At 38.5% G+C, this 17,849-nt stretch overlaps 1 pseudogene; it reads right to left on the reverse strand.

Moving 5' to 3' along the window:
* Positions 1-17,849, reverse strand: part of LOC124775409 — a 362,017-nt pseudogene that overhangs the window by 116,653 nt on the left and 227,515 nt on the right.

A 17,849-nucleotide genomic window follows, 5' to 3' on the forward strand; every position in this document is an offset into this window, starting at 1 on the left:
GGGCACAAGCACATGGCAAATATGTGATTCTAGCTTTTTCCTCACTGGTGTCTTCAAAAATTCCTACATCTCTAGTAAATCCACCCATGAATAAAATTCACAATGGAAATAGAATGAGATGTCAGTTACCTTTCCACGATGTTTTAGTGAAGAGAAGAGTGAATGGATCCATGGGAAAGAATGACTACAAGAAATCCACCCACACCAATACTTATCTGCATGCCAAAAGCTATCAACAACAATCACAGTGAAGTTCCACATTGAGAGCAATGGTCCACAGAACAATGGTCCACAGAACATGTATGCTGTCAGATGAAGAAAGCCTTACTGAGGAACTAAGACATGTGAGGGATTTTTTTAAAAAAATGAATAGGTGTTCAGAACAACAGACTGAGTGTCTCTTCAAACACAAAATGACCACTCTGCTGAGGGAACTGACACCTATGAAAACAGGTAAAATCACATACCTTTCATACACTAGTACCATTTCTGTGAAAATAAGAAGAATATGGTGTCCCAAACAAAAATGATCTATGAGGTGCGACAATAAAGTAATGAGACTGATTTTCTTTGCAGGATGTGGCAACCCTGCAGGCTTGCGTAGGCACAATATCTTTGACCTTGGTCTATAAGCTGCTTCTAGTCCAAGCAGCACATCGATGCAATTGCTCAGTTGTGGGTTGTGCTGTAATAAGTTAACATGTTTGTGTCTCTCATCATGGAAATGGAACCGTATAATATTGCTCGACGGTATGCCGTTTCTTTTTCGTTAAATTGGGTGAAAATGTGGTGACAACTTAAGGTAAGCTTCAGAACGCTTTTGGAGAGGAGGTTTTGTCAAGAGCTCAAGTTTCTCATCGGCATAAAATGTTTGGTGAAGGCAGAATGAATGTTGAAGATGAAGACCGCAATGGACGACCACCAACTTCACAGGCGGATGTCAACTAGGCCAGGGTGCGTGAACTCGTACGATCTGATTGAAGATTATCCATGAAAATGATTGCAGAAGAACTGAACTTCAATCAAGGAATGGTTTCTCTAATAATAACTGAAGATCTTGGTATGAGAAAGGTTTGTGCAAAATGGTCCCCAAAAATCTCACACCACAACAGTGAGAAACACGGAAAAATGTGGCAGCCAATCTGTTAGAGCAAATGCAAATCAGTCCAGAATTGTTGAGCCATGTTATCACTGGTGATGAAAGTTGGTTTTTTCAGTATGATCCAGAGACAAAACATCAAAGTTCGCAATGGTGCTCAAAGGGATCACCCAGACCAAAAAAAGTTCGCATGTCAAAGTCAAAAGTGAAATGCATGCTTGTGTGCTTCTTTGATTCCAAGGGAATTGTTCATGAAGAATGGGTGTCTCCTGGACAAACATTTAACCAATATTACTACAAAGAAATTTTAGAAAGACTTCGTAAAAGGGTTCTTCATGTCCGTGTGAATAATGACGATAATTGGATTCTGCATCACGATAATGTGCCATCCCATACTGCTCTGTCAGTATGGCAATTTTTAACCTCAAAACAAATTTCAGTACTACCACAGCCGCCTTATTCACCACATATCACTCCGTGCGACTTTTTTCTATTTCCAAGAGTCAAAACAGAAGTCAAGGGACACTATATTCAAACAACACAAGATGTCCAAAAAAACTGTGACGAGGGTCTTGGAGGATATTACAGAAGATGAGTTCCAGAAATGTTACCATCAATGGCAGAAGTGCTGGAAAAAGTGTGTGCAATCAGAAGGGAACTACTTTGAAGGAGACAACACTAAACTTGACTAAAACGGTAAGCAACATTGTTTTTCACATCTGTCTCATTACTTTAGTGTCACACCTCATATAAGAATAATACATAAAGAAGACCTTCCCTCCCAATACACTTCTCCATGTCATCATGCATTGCAAGCTTGAGCTTACTGCAGGTGTCCGCGTTGCTTTCCTATCCTATGTAACTGCTGGCTCTCCCTCTACATTCTTACCCTGACACCTGCTGCCATTACTTCCCATATTTCTATCCTGCCCCCCCCCCCCCCCCCTCCCAATCCCCACCTGGGACAACCCCTAACCTAGTTGAGCAGCAGAGCTACAGTGTCAATACTATGCAGTCATACAGCACAATATGGTTGTACAAGTGAGCTTGTGTGTGTGTGTGTGTGTGTGTGTGTGTGTGTGTGTGTGTGTGCGCGCTTGTGGGGGGGGGGGACGAGAAGGAGGAGGAGGGGGGGGGTGTATGAGCTCCAGGTGCACCTTTCAGAACCCTGTAGACTAAGTCATAGTGTTCCACAGGGCTCTATTGTAGGTTCCTTTCTTTTTTGGTATGCATTAATGATTTCCCATTACACAATAAGGATTCTGAACTAGTACTGTTTGCAGATGACACCAGTCTATTGATTGAAGGAAATAAAGAAGAAAATCTTACTGCATCTGCAAAAGATATAATGAAAGAAGTGTCTCAATGGTTTACCAGGAACAAGCTAATGTTAATCCCCAAGAAACAGTACTTTTGAATTTCCACACAGATCAAAATAAAAATGCAACACAACTAGTAATATATATAGATAATCAAAACATTAGTGCTGTCACTGAAGCTAAATTTCTTGGGATACATATCCAGGAAAATCTTAAAAATAGCTCTCATATCACATCCCTAAATTCAAAACTAGCAAAAATGAGCTATGTAGTAAGAATAGTGCAGAAACAGTTAAGGCTGTATACTAGGCTCGTGTACGTTCAATACTGAAGTATGGTATCATTTTCTGGGGAAATGTACACCGAGTCAAAACAGTTTTCAGGGAACAAAAGGCAATTATAAGAATGATGAAACAAGTGAGCAGCAGAAAACCATGCAAATCTTTCTTTAAAGACCTAAATATCTTATCCCTTCCCTACATAAATACATGGAAGTAGTCATGCCTGATGTATTTCGTATCTTTAATTGTAGAAGGAAGTTATAAATATACAATATTTAATAAAATTTATAATTATTAACAGTATAGATCCAATTTATTACAAAAATTTTAATGATTTACATTTGACATTTGTAAAACCATATGGCCCAAGAATGTTGTAATAAGGCGTTTTTTTTAATCCAGAGATCAACCGGTGCCCCAGTAAAATAGACTCTGAGATCAAAAATCGGGACCATGGATTATCAGATAAAAAGAACATTAGTGATAACAGCAATATGCCATTAGTAATCGTGAGTGTATATCCACAGTGCTTAAGAACCAAAGTGGACCTTTTATCGTTCTTTGTAGAAGAAGTGAAACCAGATGTTTTTTTGTATCTGTGAGCACTGGTTGATTGAAGCAGAGGGTGACTGTTACAAATCTGTTGAGTATTTGGATGTGGAAAATTTATGGTATAGAACTACTGCAGCTCACGGTGGTGTGTCTGTGTATGCAAACAAAAATCTTAGTGTAAAGGAAATTGATTTTAAAAACTTTTGTACAGATATGGATCTTGAAATAGCTGCATCAACGTTACCAAATATTGATCTCACTGTTATCTCTGTATATCATTCACCTAATGTTAACTTCGAAAACTTTATTGCACTGATGGATAACTGTTTATCTTAACTTACACACACACACACACACACACACACACACACACGCACACACACACCTTAAGTCTAAACTCACATTGTGTAGTGACTTCAACATAAACATAGCATGTGGAAGTACTAAAGAGAGGGTTTTCATGAACTTAATGAACAGCTGTGGGTTGTTTGTAGCAAACCAGCTCCCAACAAGAGGTGTTGCCTATCTAGACACAGTTGACACCAACCTCAGTACTTGGGAATATAATATCAGTGTAGTTGAACCAATGATTGCAGAACACAGTGTACTAGTAATGGAGCTTATTATGGAGAGCAAAAGTAAATTGCAACCAATCACATGGCACTCAAGTTACACATTCAGTAAAAGGGTTATCAAAGAAGAAAGATATAATGACCTTAAACCAGCACTGTCTAATGTAAACTGGCAACAGAAACTAGCAGAAATGGGATCCAGTGACTCATTTGAATGTCTATTCCAAACCTTAAGAACAAAATTTGATGACATTTCCCCAGAAATCCCCAAGAAGAACTCTGCAAGCAAGTCACAAGGAAGGGAAAAACACATTAAAGGGAATATATGGTATACAGCTGAGCTAAAGAAATTACGTACAATGCATCAGCAAAACATTCAGAGACCATACGAAAATAGTCATAGACCTTTCAACTAAAGACCTGCTTCACTGTAACTATTTAAGAGCCAAAAAAATCTACAGAAAGGCAGTGGAGGATGTAAAAAAGAAACACAATGACAAGTTCATTAAAGAGGCTCATAATCCATGTAAAGCAGAATGGAATCTGGTAAATGAGCACTGGAAGAAGCCTACTTCCATCTTAAATTCTGGTAGTCCTGATGCCTTTAACCAGTACTTTGTTAGCGTAGTGTAAAGTACGGAAAATGAAATTCCAGTATCAGGCTTAGATCCAACGGGCTTACGCTGCACTGCCGGCCGGAGAGGCCGTGCGGTTCTAGGCGCTTCAGTCTGGAGCCGAACGACTGCTACGGTTGCAGGTTCGAATCCTGTCTCAGGCATGGATGTGTGTGATGTCCTTAGGTTAGTTAGGTTTGATTAGTTCTCAGTTCTAGGCGACTGATGACCTCAGATGTTAAGTCGCATAGCGCTCAGAGCCATTTTTTTGTAAGCTGCACTTTTAAAAACTGGAAGGAAAAACACCCTGAGGACCTTGTAAAATATAGTGAAATCTTACAAGCATTCAGAGAGTCGAGATATCTATGGTATGCCCTGCACAGTACTGAAGAAAATAATTCCACAGCTCAATCAGCCACAGTAATTAACAAGTGTTTATCTTCTGGTATCTTCCCAGATTTTCTGAAGGTGGCACAGACAGTACCAGTCTACAAAAAAAGTAACCCACGCAAAGTGCCGAGCTTCAAACCTATTTCAATAATACCCATTCTTGCTAAAGTCATGGAGTCCATAATGAAACATCAGATACAAAATTACTTCAAAAACAATAAACTCTTCCAGGACACACAGCATGGTTTTCACAATGAAAAGTCAACACTTACAGCAGTACAGGCCTTAATCATGAAGATAAGGGAGGGGTTTGAAGATAGAGAGAGTGTGGCACTGACACTCTGCAACCTAAGCAAGGAAGTTGACTGCATCTCACAAAAGATACCGATTAATAAGCTCAAGTATTATGGTATTGAAGGTGTAGTCCTAGCTACTCTTCAATCTATCTAGAAAACCAAAGACAAATAGTATCAGTCCATGGAGCAACCTCCCTAGAGCAAAAATTAGAGCATGGTGTATCCCTGGGATCCATCGTAGGACCCCTCCTGCTCCTTATCTATGTCAATAAGATAGAGTGTATCTAGAGTTTGCTGATGATACCACGCTCTTTGCCAAGGGGAAAACATCTGAACAAACTCTGTTGAGAGCAGATGCACTCTTTGAAAGCATTAAAGAGTGGTTCATTGAAGATAAAATGAAAATGAATCAAGAAAAAACACAACATATGATATGCAGTCTCAGCAAAGTTGGCTGCCAGGACAACATGGAGGCTGTCAAACTACAAGGTTTCACGACAGACAGCAAACTGACAATGACAAGCACACAGAGTATTTGTGTTCCAAGCTCTCTTGTCTTATATACCTGCTAAGAAAATTAAAGGGCATATTAACTCACCAGTACCTATTAACAGTTTATTATGCACTCTTTCATAGCCATATTGGTTCTGGTGTGCTGATTGGAACACAAGACAGTTTTCCAGTGGTAGTCCTAAAAATGTTCAATACACTGGACCGAGAAGCGCAGACTCTGCTGCTAGGACTGTTCAAGAGGACAATTGCACAGGACTTGAAAGAACACCCATTATATCCTATTGAAGAATTTTCCAATATTGATCAAAGTGGATGGACAAAATAATATTGTCTTAATATGTTATACCTGCCCTTATTTTGGATACTTTTCTGTATGTTGTATAAAATTTTAACTAAATCTTATATATGTAACCCTGATGTAGTCTGTTCAGTCACGACTGATAAATGACGCAGACCTAGTAATAAAGTAATATCCATGTCCTGAAAATGAGATTTATATGGACAAATAAATAAATAAATAAACATAAATCAAGAAAAGAAGGGGTTTCAAAAAGGAAGTCTGAGGAACTGCATGTTTGATATTAGTAATTTTGAATTTGAATAGCCCACTGTTTGTTTCAAGTAACAATAATTGTTTCCAGTTGCTCATATACTATATACTATTTTATCAACCCATAGCTTGTTCCTCCAACATGCAGATTTCACAGCTTGTCAAGTAATATGGCAATGTTAAGACAATCAAATGTTTTTTTCCACAATCAAGGAACATTCCAGTAACATACTTCTCACTTTCATTTTCTGTGGCAGTTTTATTTTATCTATTAGTTGTGTTATTGCTACTGAATTTGACTTGTTTTTCAGAAAGCTATTCTGATTTTCAAATATTAGATAGTGATGCATGAGGAATGTCACCAATTTAGTGTAATTATGTTTGAAAATACAGCTAAGATTGAGGTTTGATTTGATTTTGAAATGGGTTGACAGTTTTCTGGTTTAGATTTATCACATTTCTGGCAAACTGGGAATATTTGCAGTATTTTTAGATTGTTTGGGAAACTACTTGACACAATTACATAATTTAATATTGGGGTCATGGCATCAGACACGTTGACTGAGCACCTTTTTTTAATATGATAACAGAAATTTTATCATAGCCTCATGATTTCAATGGTTTTAGTGGCCTGACTTTGTAACTTATATCCTTGCTGTTAGGTGGGGCAAAGTATATGATTTGTTTAAATGGAAAGACCTTATATTTATGATGTATATTGCTGAAGTGGTCACTGATGGATTTTTACAGCAGAAGAAAAGTACTTGTTAAAAACATGTGAAACCTGATGTTGGCATCCAGTGATAATTCTATTACGGTTTATTGTAAGATCACTGGACATTTCCTTATAAATCTTAAAGTTATTCATAACTTTCTGAAAATTTGTGGCAGTGTTACTCAAGTTTCTTAACTTTGTCGCTGCATATTTGCTTCTAATTTCTAATGGTAGATCTTTGTAATAATCATGGTAGCTCCTAATTTCTACCTTTAGTCTATGATTATTGCCAACCTTTAGCATTGCACATTGGAAAAATATAAGTTTTTCTCTTGCTGCTTATATTTCATGATTTATACTTTCATGATTTGTATTTTTTACACTCATTTACTAACATGGTCATTTCTGAGTATGAGGCACTGCAGCAGTAATAACAGTTTGATGCAATTTCACTGAAAGTAAGGCAGTACTTTTCATACGATGGAAAAATTTTTAGCCCAATGCTGACATTTTCAACACTATCATCATGGGTGGTTCTTTTTGAAAAATATATATTTTCTTTCTGCTACTGGCATAATGATTTTCAGGCTTTATCAGTACCTGAACAGCATGTTGCTCAGAATGGAAAGCTTCAGAACTAAACATAAATGAAGCATGTTATGATGTTGTTAATGCATGATTTGCTACAACTGACCTCTCCAGTGGACTCATTTAACAGGAAAATGAAATTAAACTGATGTAATATTAGCATTAGTTTTTTGATCTGGAGTCAGTACACAGCAAGTGAATGTTTATATCACCTGTTGACATGATGATAATCTATCATTTTCATTGAAGTATTTACTGTCTATGTCAACATGTACCTTTTGTAATTTATGCTATTATGATTAGTTTGAGCTTTGCCTCTGGTAATCTGTAACAATATGATATAGCATCAAAATTCATAGAATCAGTGACCTATTGTTATAATTGGCTGAGATCAAATATTGTTACAACATACTCTTAGGGCTTTATTAAAATTTCTCATCAGACTGAAACTACTTTCTGTGATGACCCCAAAGGGTTGAGATATCTTTCACTCTTTTAAGTTTTGGGAGTTGACTCTTTCTGGAAATGAAGTTCCTGAAGTTTTAAATTGACTGGAGTGCAAATACATTTGATATTATTTGCTATATCTCACAGCTCGATCGTACAAGAGCTGTGTCACATATAAAAGTGCTCTGCAAGCTTTTCATTCTAATCTGGTAACAAGATTCCCAGCTTTCGAAAATACTCTCCATTGTTTTCAGTAGGAAAGAAATTGGTAATCAAAAACACAATAGGAATTGCCAAAGGCACAATATTTATTGTTTACAGATGGACAAATAAATAAATAAAATGGTAACTGATGCAATGTGACCCTTTTCAGACAGAGAACAGAGGCATCACAACTGATGCCCATGTTCTACCAGTGGTGTTTTTCCATGCTTGCATGACAGTAACATTTCTCAAATATGTAGTGGCATACCTGTGATCATTTATGGAAACAGACCTACAGAAAAGCAACAAATGACTTCTGTAATTCAGATATTAGGCAGCTTGACACTTTACAGAACCCTCTTTCATCTCAATTATTCCCTGAAAGTTACAATTTTTTTATTAGCACATTATAGCACACAGAAGATTAACACTAAATACTTACATAATGTCTGCTGCTCCACTGCCAAGATCAAACTGGAATTGCACGTGCCCTCCAGTGAGTATGAGAGCTATGAAATCACCCTTGCCATGCAGTGTCTGCCCATTATAAAGGATAATACCATTAAGTGATCTTGACAGAAACCACACTTCCAATGAAAATGCTTGAACCACTCCTTCTAGGCGTTGCATTTCTATGTAAGTCTCTCCACTGAATTCAGGAACAAATGTCTCTTCAAACTCTGAATTAACTGTAACAAAAGACAAAAGCCTTACTACACGAATCTAAAAATACTTGGTCACAACCAATATAGGCAGTATGTTAATGGTGCACTGTAATGGTCCAACCTTTATTTAGAGATTAACACTGCAAAGAAATGATTACAAAATGGAATTGTTTGCACTGGCCAAGAATATGGTTATACAAAATAGCCAATGACTGCAAAACAACAAAAATAAACTGGCCATGAGTTCAATGTGTGCAGGAAAAACTACTGGCATAGTATGCAGAGTCCATAAATTTTAGATAGTAGTTCAAGAGCTGAGACATAGCAAAAGTTAAACAGGCAAGTAGATACAATGTGTTTATGTTATGACAGATGAATGTTACTGAGATTTCCATGTAGTGCTTTGACAGAACCTTACCTGTTTTCAGTGGATGACCACAGATGTTGGCAATGATATAGTTTGCATTAATGGTTTGTCCCACCTGATGGGCATGTCTCCCATGATGAGAAACAGCTGTTAGAATTCTAATTCATGGTGGCAATACTCTATTTCCGTCATGACTAATGAGAAATTAAATTGACATTTTCAGGGGAGAAAATGAGTATAAAGCTGTATAGGCTTATTTTGAGAAGAGATGCACATACTTTTCATCTATATCCAAACTCTACAAGCCACTGCAAAGTGTATGGCAGAAGGTACATCCCATTGTACCAGTTACTAGGATTTCTTCCCATTCCATTCATGTAGGGAGTGCAGGAATAACAACTGTTTGAATCCCTCTGCATGTGTTTTCATTATTGTAATCTTGTCCTCACAGTCCCTATGTGAGCGATACATAAGGCATTGTATATTGCTAGAGTAACCGTTTAAAGCCAGTTCTTGAAACTTTATTAATAGACTTTCTTGAGATAGATTATATCTATCTTCCAGAGTCTTCCAGATCAGTTCCTTCATTATTCTGTGATACTCTCACAAGGATTAAACAAACATGTGACCATTCATGCTGCCCTTCTCTGTATATGTTCATATCCCCTGTTAGTTCTATCTTTGCAGGTCCTACACACTTGAGCAATATTCTAGAACTGGTGATTTTTAAGCAGTGATCTTTGTTGACTGATTACATTTCCCCACTATTCTACCAATAAACCAAAGTGTGCCACCAGCTTTACCCAGGACTGAACTTACATGATCATTCAATTACATATCCCTACAGACACTTACACCTAGGTATTTGTGTGAGTTGGTCAATTCCAAATGTGATTCATTGATATTATAGTCACTGGAACTATGTTTTTTTGTTTCTTGAAGTGCAAATCTTTACATTTTTGAACATTTAAAGCAAGCTGCCAATTTCTGCACCACTTTGAAATCTTACAAGGTCTGACTTAATATTTATACAGCTTCTTTCAGAAAGTGTTTCATTGTAGATAACTGCATCATCTGCAAAAACTCTGAGGTTACCATTAATATTTTCTGCAAGGTCATTAATATACAACACGAACAGCAAGGGTCCAACACACTTCCCTGGGGCACACTCAAAGTTACTCTTACACCTGATGATGACTCTCCATCCAAGACAACATGCTGTGGCCTCCCTGTCCAAAAATTCTCAATCCAGTCGCAAATTTCTCTTGATACTCCATATGATCAAACTTTTGACAAGAAGCATAGGTGCTATATTGAGTCTGTTTTTTGGAAATCAAGAAGTACTGCATCTATCTGGTCTCCTTGATCCAATGCTTTCAGTATGTCGTGTAAGAAAAGTGTGAGTTTGGTTTCACATTACTGATAGTTTCAGAATCCATGCTGATTCTCACAGAGGAGATCATTCTGCTCCAGATACCTCATTATGTTTGAGCTCAGAATATGTTCTAAGATTTTACAACAATAGATGTCAAGGATACTGGATGGCAGTTTTGTGGATCACTTCTACTACCCTTCTTGTGGATGAGTGCGACCTGTGCTTTCTTCCAACAATTGGGCATGGTTGTTTGTTGAAGGTCTCTATGATAGATTATTATTTGAAGAGGGCCTAACTCAGCTGCAAATTTTGTACAGGATCTGATAGCAATTCCATCAAACCCTTGAGCTTTGTTCAATTTTAACTATTTCAGCTCTTTCTCAACACCACCAACACTCATCATTCCAGTGGTGTGAGGATTTAATTGGGGCAATTCTCCTCTGTTTTCCTTTGTAAAGCAACACTTGAAAACAGAGTTAAGCGTTTCAGCTTTTGCTTTGCTACCCTCAATTTCAGTTCCACTGTCATTCACTACGTACTGGGCACTTTACATTCAACAAGGAATTCTTTGGGCTTTGTGAAAGATTGTTTGACAACATTCTGATAGGGTAGTCACTGAAGGCTTTGTAACACTATCGACCTATTGAGAGTCAAGAGACTTTGCAGTAATGAAGCAAAGAATGAGATTTGAACAGTATTTAGCGTATAAGTGTGTCTGCAGAAGACAATATTCTTTGACTATGTGTAGTTTAATGTTTATATGCAATTAACAAATGTTCGCAATATTATGTAAGTAACAATAATTACCTTTATTTAACTATTTATGATTGTTTGTAAGGTGAAGTCAACACCAGCTCAGGGCTAAAGTTAAAAATAGGTGGAAACCAGTAGGGATTTACCGATGTTCTGGAAGGTTGGAAAAGGTGGACATTTTTTGCTGCTAACAGAAGCAGGTAGGAGAGGGGAGAAGTGGAGCGGGTCAGACAGGCGCAAGACATTGTTGATGCAGGTGACGAAAGCTGATGCGCGCTGTACTCCGCAGTATTGTTTAAACAAAACAAAAGTTTAATTGCTTAATACATGTGAGTGAAGGGGAAGTGCTGAGGTACAAGTTTGCAACGCTTTAGAGGAGATATAAAACGACGTCTGCAACAAGTGTTTGTTCCTGGATGTGAAATGGTCTAAGGCATCCGTTACTTAGACTGATGCAGATCCCCAGGAAAGACTAACTCATATTTGTGATGGGACAAGTCACATAATTAGATGCCACAAGGACAAGAAAACATTTCCGCCGCTGCAAAACGGTACGTGCCTTCAAAGCACCTAAATCTCCAGCAACTGTCCTCACAACAACACTACTGAAATTAACCATCCACAGTTCTGTATATGAGCTGTGTTGACAAGTTTTTGCGTGTTTTGTTCAATATTCATTTAAGTGTCTTTCTTATGCAAAACTACTCATTTAACCTAAAATGTTCCAAGTATGAATCCTTTCCTATACTAAAGAGAATGAAACTGAGAATCCATTGGTGTGGAGCATATTGCGCAGCTGAGTGTTTTCTTTTGATGTAAATTTAAGTTATCACACAAGTGCAACAATTAATGTAAATGTGGAGAATTGTAGATTACATTGAAAGTTTGTAAAGTAAATAACAATCTGACCTAGTTTGTGAACCTGGTTATTGGGACCTTCTGGCCGTGAAATTACGTAAAGTAACTATTTCAATAAAACTGATAAAAACCAAGTATAAAACGTTTTGCAATCATTTTGATCCTAATAATAGTAATGTAAAAATATTTCTTGTGTATAATACATGTTTTCAGAGTCAGTGTTGCTGATCTTACCTTCAGAAACATAAGTAGGCAGTTTTGTTGTACTGGCACTGTTTTCATGGACCAAAACTTTCTAAGTGTGTGGGTGTGACCAATTCTGACTGCAGTCATGGTTCAGCTATCTACATGCATTAGCCTGTTCCTTCAGTGATAGAAATTATTAAAAGAGAAAAAGTTTTGAAAAGAACCAAAATATAGTAAAGACAAAATTTGGTGAATTTGTTGAATAACATCAATCGATTTGTCATTTTGGCTGTCGACCATGATTTTCAGGAATAACGTCAATTGATTTGTCATTTTGGTTGGCAACCATTTTTTTCAGTAATACTATTACTTGCAAAAAGTAGTAGTCTGACGAAATAGAAAAGCTGCAACCAAGACTAAACAATAACTACACATTTGACCAAGCTTTATCCATTACGCGGCATCTGAGGTCACTAGTAGTTGTTAAGGAGGTAGTTGTGTTTAAGTGCTTCAGTTACTGAAGCTAGAATAACATATGGAGTACCAAACATAACTGGAACAGTAGAAACGGTGAGTGTTGTAAGTGGCCTTTAGACAGGACTAGAACAAATACTACATGTACATACTATCCTTATATATGTCTTAAGGTGACAGAACAGCATTTACCTCGCCATGCTACCATTATAGCTTCTTGCATATTTCTCTTGATAGCCAAATGCGTTTCATTAGGCTTCTCTCTATCCACAGTCCTGTGCTTTGTTTTACACCAATTATGCAGTAGTCTCTGTTTCATTAGAACTTTCTTTACGGTGACTGTATACCATGGAAGTGTTCTACTTGGTACATATGTGTCCAGTGCATGGTTAACCATTCTTTTAAACTTGAGTCATAGTTCCCCAACATGTACCTTCCCAGTGGTGAAAGTTTTCAGAAAACTTAATTTAATGCTGTTTGTTCACTTTCCTGTAATACGTTGCACCAGCCAAAATGCAGCCTCAGTGTGAATGCTTTTCTTGAACACAGGATGAATTGGCTGATGTTTGTAAGCAGCTGGATATCGCCATGACCACTGTCAAACAATTGGCAACTGCTACAAATTGGTGTGTTGGAAGAGCCCCAGAGACTCGTGCCTGTGATACCAGTACCAAAGGTACCTCAAATATTATCCTCACCTGTGGATCCATCTCTTTTCCAGAAAGTACAGGATCTGTCATTACACACCCACTTTTTTTAAAAAAATGTAGCAGTGCTTTTTTATGCTAACCACTTTTTTATCTCATTTTGTTCAATACTGTTCCTTGCATTTGTTCAGGGCGGATGTCCTGTGACACCCATCCAAGTTCACCACTGAGCCATTCACTCAGTTTTTTAATGAAAGAGGGCAGCTAACACTCCAACCAAACATGCTGAGATAGTGTGCCAGTATTCCACTTGACTGTGAGTGGTGTTTCAATGGTAGATGTAGGCATCCTGTACAATGTGGACAGGGACCAGGGAGGACTTAGGCTGTTATACTCATCCCCAGAACCAAGAAGTTCAAGGTGCTGCCTTTCACGGAAACTGAGCCAGTAGGACTCACTTCACCTGTTTTGGGGACACCCACTTTGTCCTGTGTCCAGAGTAAGTAAATGCAAAAGGGTAGGGGTTATTAATCATTGGCAGTTCAAATGTATGGTGAATAATGGTACCCCTTAGGGAAATGGCAGCAAGGGACAGGAGAAGAATACCAAGTGCACTCAGTGTGTATGCCTGGGGGCCTCATACAACATGTTGAAGAGGTTATTCTGGCAGCCACTGAGGGAACAGGGTGCAACCAATTATAGATTGTGGTGCACTTTGTAACAAATGATACCTAGCATCTGGGCTTTGAGGTCAGACTTGGATCATTCCAGTGACTCGTAAACAAAGTTAAGAAGTCCAGCTTTGCTAATGGAGTTCTAACAAAGCTTACAATTTGCAGCATTGTGCCCAGAGCTGATTGCAGCCCCCTGGTTCGGATTCGAGAGGACGGGCTGAATCAGAGACTTCAAAGGTTCTGTGACAAGCTTTGTGGGCTCATTTTTGGGAAACGTGTGGTGACTCTTTGTTGATACATGCTCAAAGTAACTGCAGACATGGTGTCCACTATGAAGAAAGCCACACTAAATGTATTGGCCCAGGTCTCGTTCATTGAATGTTTTCTACGCATGCTTATTACAATTTACAGAGGCTGCCTTCAAGGACTTCTGTGTCACCAAGAACATAAAACATAACTTCAGCCTTTGGTTCCATCCTTCTTCTAATGACAAAGCTCAATGCTAGGTATTGACATGTTAAGGAGCAAAAGTTAAAAGCTGTAGAATCTGCTGAGATGTCATCAGCTGCCACACTCTTTTTGAATACCCACAGGATCACACCAACTGAAGATTGTAGCCCAACTGAACTACCCCAGAGAAGACAGCCATGGAATTTGCTTTATTTGCTGACACCAACCCCTCTGAAACCTGGATAAGACACCCACAGCATTACTCATCAGGCACAGCCCTCTGGACTTCTTCCAATGGGAGTAATGACAAACAGACACCAGCAATAGTATTCATGACAAATGGACAGTGCTTCATATCAGTGCAAATCCCAAACTTAGTCACTGTTTGGAATCTGTTTGGTTTTCATTCATTTGTCCATCTCATTTTCTCACTGTGAACACTTGCCTAGGACACTTGTCATTTATCGATTGAGCACAATGTAGGGAAACAGGAATGTGGTGTGTGAGTGATAACTGAATGAATGTGTGTGTGTGTGTGTGTGTGTGTGTGTGTGTGTGTGTGTGTGTGTGTGTGTTTGTGTGCATGTTCCTCCTACATCTCCTAAGGAAGTGCATTCCGAAAGCTAGCCACACTTTTTACCTGCTGTTTGTGTACCTAAACAGAAATCACAGTGTACAGAGAAAGTGAAAAGTTCGACAACTTTTCATGCAGTGCATGTCCTTTTGTTTTGTGTACGGTATATGCTAAGCTTCTACATAGTAGACACGTATGCTGAATGCACAGTACATTTTGTATGTCCATGATTCTGTACTGTGCCTGTGCTGCTCCATATCCAAACTATGGATAGCCTGTAGCATTTAGCCTAACAGATTTGAGTAAGAATTTTTTGAGAGTAAATTACATTAAGTAGCTGTGAACAACAAAATACACTTATTTTACACAGCAGTAGACATATCACTTGTACTGTTGTGTATATACTATATGTCCTGAAATTAATATTAACAAGAATGTATGTTTTATTATATACTGAAGAGCCAAGGAAACTGGTACATCTGCCCCCGAAAGCATGCAAAAGTGCCACAACAAGACATGCAATGGACTCAATTAATGTCTAAAGTAGTGCTGGAGGGAACTGACACCATGACTCCTGCAGGGCTGTCCATAAATCCATAAGAGTACGACATGGTGGAGATCTCTTCTGAACAGCAATAATGTTCATGTCTGCGGAGTTCAGTGGCCACTGGAAATGTTTAAACTGAGAAGAGTGTTCCTGGAGCCACATGTGGCGTGTCACATTGTCCTGCTGGAATTGCCCAAGTCTGTCGGAATGCACAACTGACATGAATGGATACAGGTGATCAGACAGGAAGCTTACGTATGTGTCACCCATCAGAGTCGTACCTAGACGTATCATCGATCCCATGTCACTCCAACTGCAGATGTCCCACAGATTACCGTGCCTCCACCAGCTTGAACAGTCCCCTGCTGACATGAAAGGTCCAAGGATTCATGATTTTGTCTCCATACCCGTACATGTCCATCCACTCGATTCAATTTGAAATGAGACTCGTCTGACCAGGCAACATGTTTCCAGTTGTTAACAGTCCAATGTCAGTGTTGATGGGTACATGCGAGGCATAAAGCTTTGTGTTGTGCAGTCATCAAAGGTAAACGAGTGGGCCTTCACCTCCAAATGACCATACTGATGATATTTCATTGAATGGTTCACGTGCTCACACTTCTTGATGGCCCAGCATTGAAATCTGCAGCAATTTGACTAAAATGTTGTCATCTTGGATAAATTGCCAAACAAAGGAAAGTTTTGTAGGCTATTCTGACTGTTTGAAAGCCATGTAAAAAGATGAGATAAGTCAAATTTTCTCTTCAGCTGCTTCGCATATGAAGTTACATCAGACAGTCATTTCATTAAACGACAATTTCTGACATAGTTAGCTGCTTTGATGGATTCAGCCCAAAACGATGGTGGTAGTCCTGATTGAACAGCATGTAATGAGCCACTTTGGCCAACAAATGGTTCGTTTATTCAGCAACACCTTTTCTGCTGTGACATGTATGGAACTGTCAGACATCACTGTATTCTTGCCACTCTGTGTATGGGGTCCATCCTTTCATTGCAGTACTGCTTATCATTGTTTTAACTGAAAGGATTAATTTCATGACCAGTTTGATTTTCAACTAGGTTTTTGAATTCAGTGAATTTGTCAACTTCTCCTTCACACTGAAATAAATAGACTTGATACCATTTGGCATGGTCATCTATAAAAGTCACAAAAAATCTCACATCACCTTGAGATGTTTCTCTCATTGGCCCACAAACATCAGAGTGTATTAACTTCAGGAGTTCATTTGAGTCCCTCCTCATATAGTGATCGAATTGGATGTGATTTTTCCTTTTAAGAGAAGTGGTGCATCTAGCGAGACTGACATCACTGAATTTCAAACCTGTCACTTACTCATTTCTGAGCATTTTGATCATATCTTGCATGTCCAAGTGGTTGAGCATTTCAGATTTGCATATCAGTCTCTGTAACTTTCAGCTCAGCAACAATACAGACTTTTGGACCTTCTTCTTGTAAATAAAAACAAATTAACAATGCTGTTTACAATCATTTTGACTTTACTGTTGTATCTCATATAACTGCATGAGTATTCTTAAATGGCACTGTGTGGTCTTTGTCTGCAACTTTTGTCACTGGAATGAGACTGGTTCCAAGTTTTGGCACGTATGGAATGTTTTTCAGCATTATGGAGGTGGCACCGTTGGCTGGGTTTGTGATACGTACATGACCTTTAGCAACTTGCATGGCACTGTTGTCCACAAGCATTTAATTCTCTTGTGTTCTTATCACATGTGTGAACACTTTAGAATTATTACACATGTGTGACGTGCAGTCACTGTTTATGCCCCAAAATAATGTTCGAATCACAAAACCTTGGAGCAGGTTCATTCATAGAGAAACAGCAATGAGCTTCATTGACACTAAAAGTAAAGCTGTGAGTACCGGGCATGAATCGTGCTTCAGTAGCTCAGATGGTAGAGCACTTGCCCGCGAAAGGCAAAAGTCCTGAGTTCGAGTCTCGGTCGGGCACACAGTTTTAATCTGCCAGGAAGGTTCATTGACACTGTTTGCAGCTTGCACGCTCAGTTTCTTCTTGAAAAAGCACTCATCTTCTTTTTCTTTTTTCTTCTTACAAAATCTCCATTTGTACACTGATTTTTCCCTTTTGTTTTCACTTT

The sequence above is a fragment of the Schistocerca piceifrons genome, chromosome 2, assembly GCF_021461385.2.
Source record: "Schistocerca piceifrons isolate TAMUIC-IGC-003096 chromosome 2, iqSchPice1.1, whole genome shotgun sequence".
NCBI lineage: Eukaryota > Metazoa > Arthropoda > Insecta > Orthoptera > Acrididae > Schistocerca > Schistocerca piceifrons.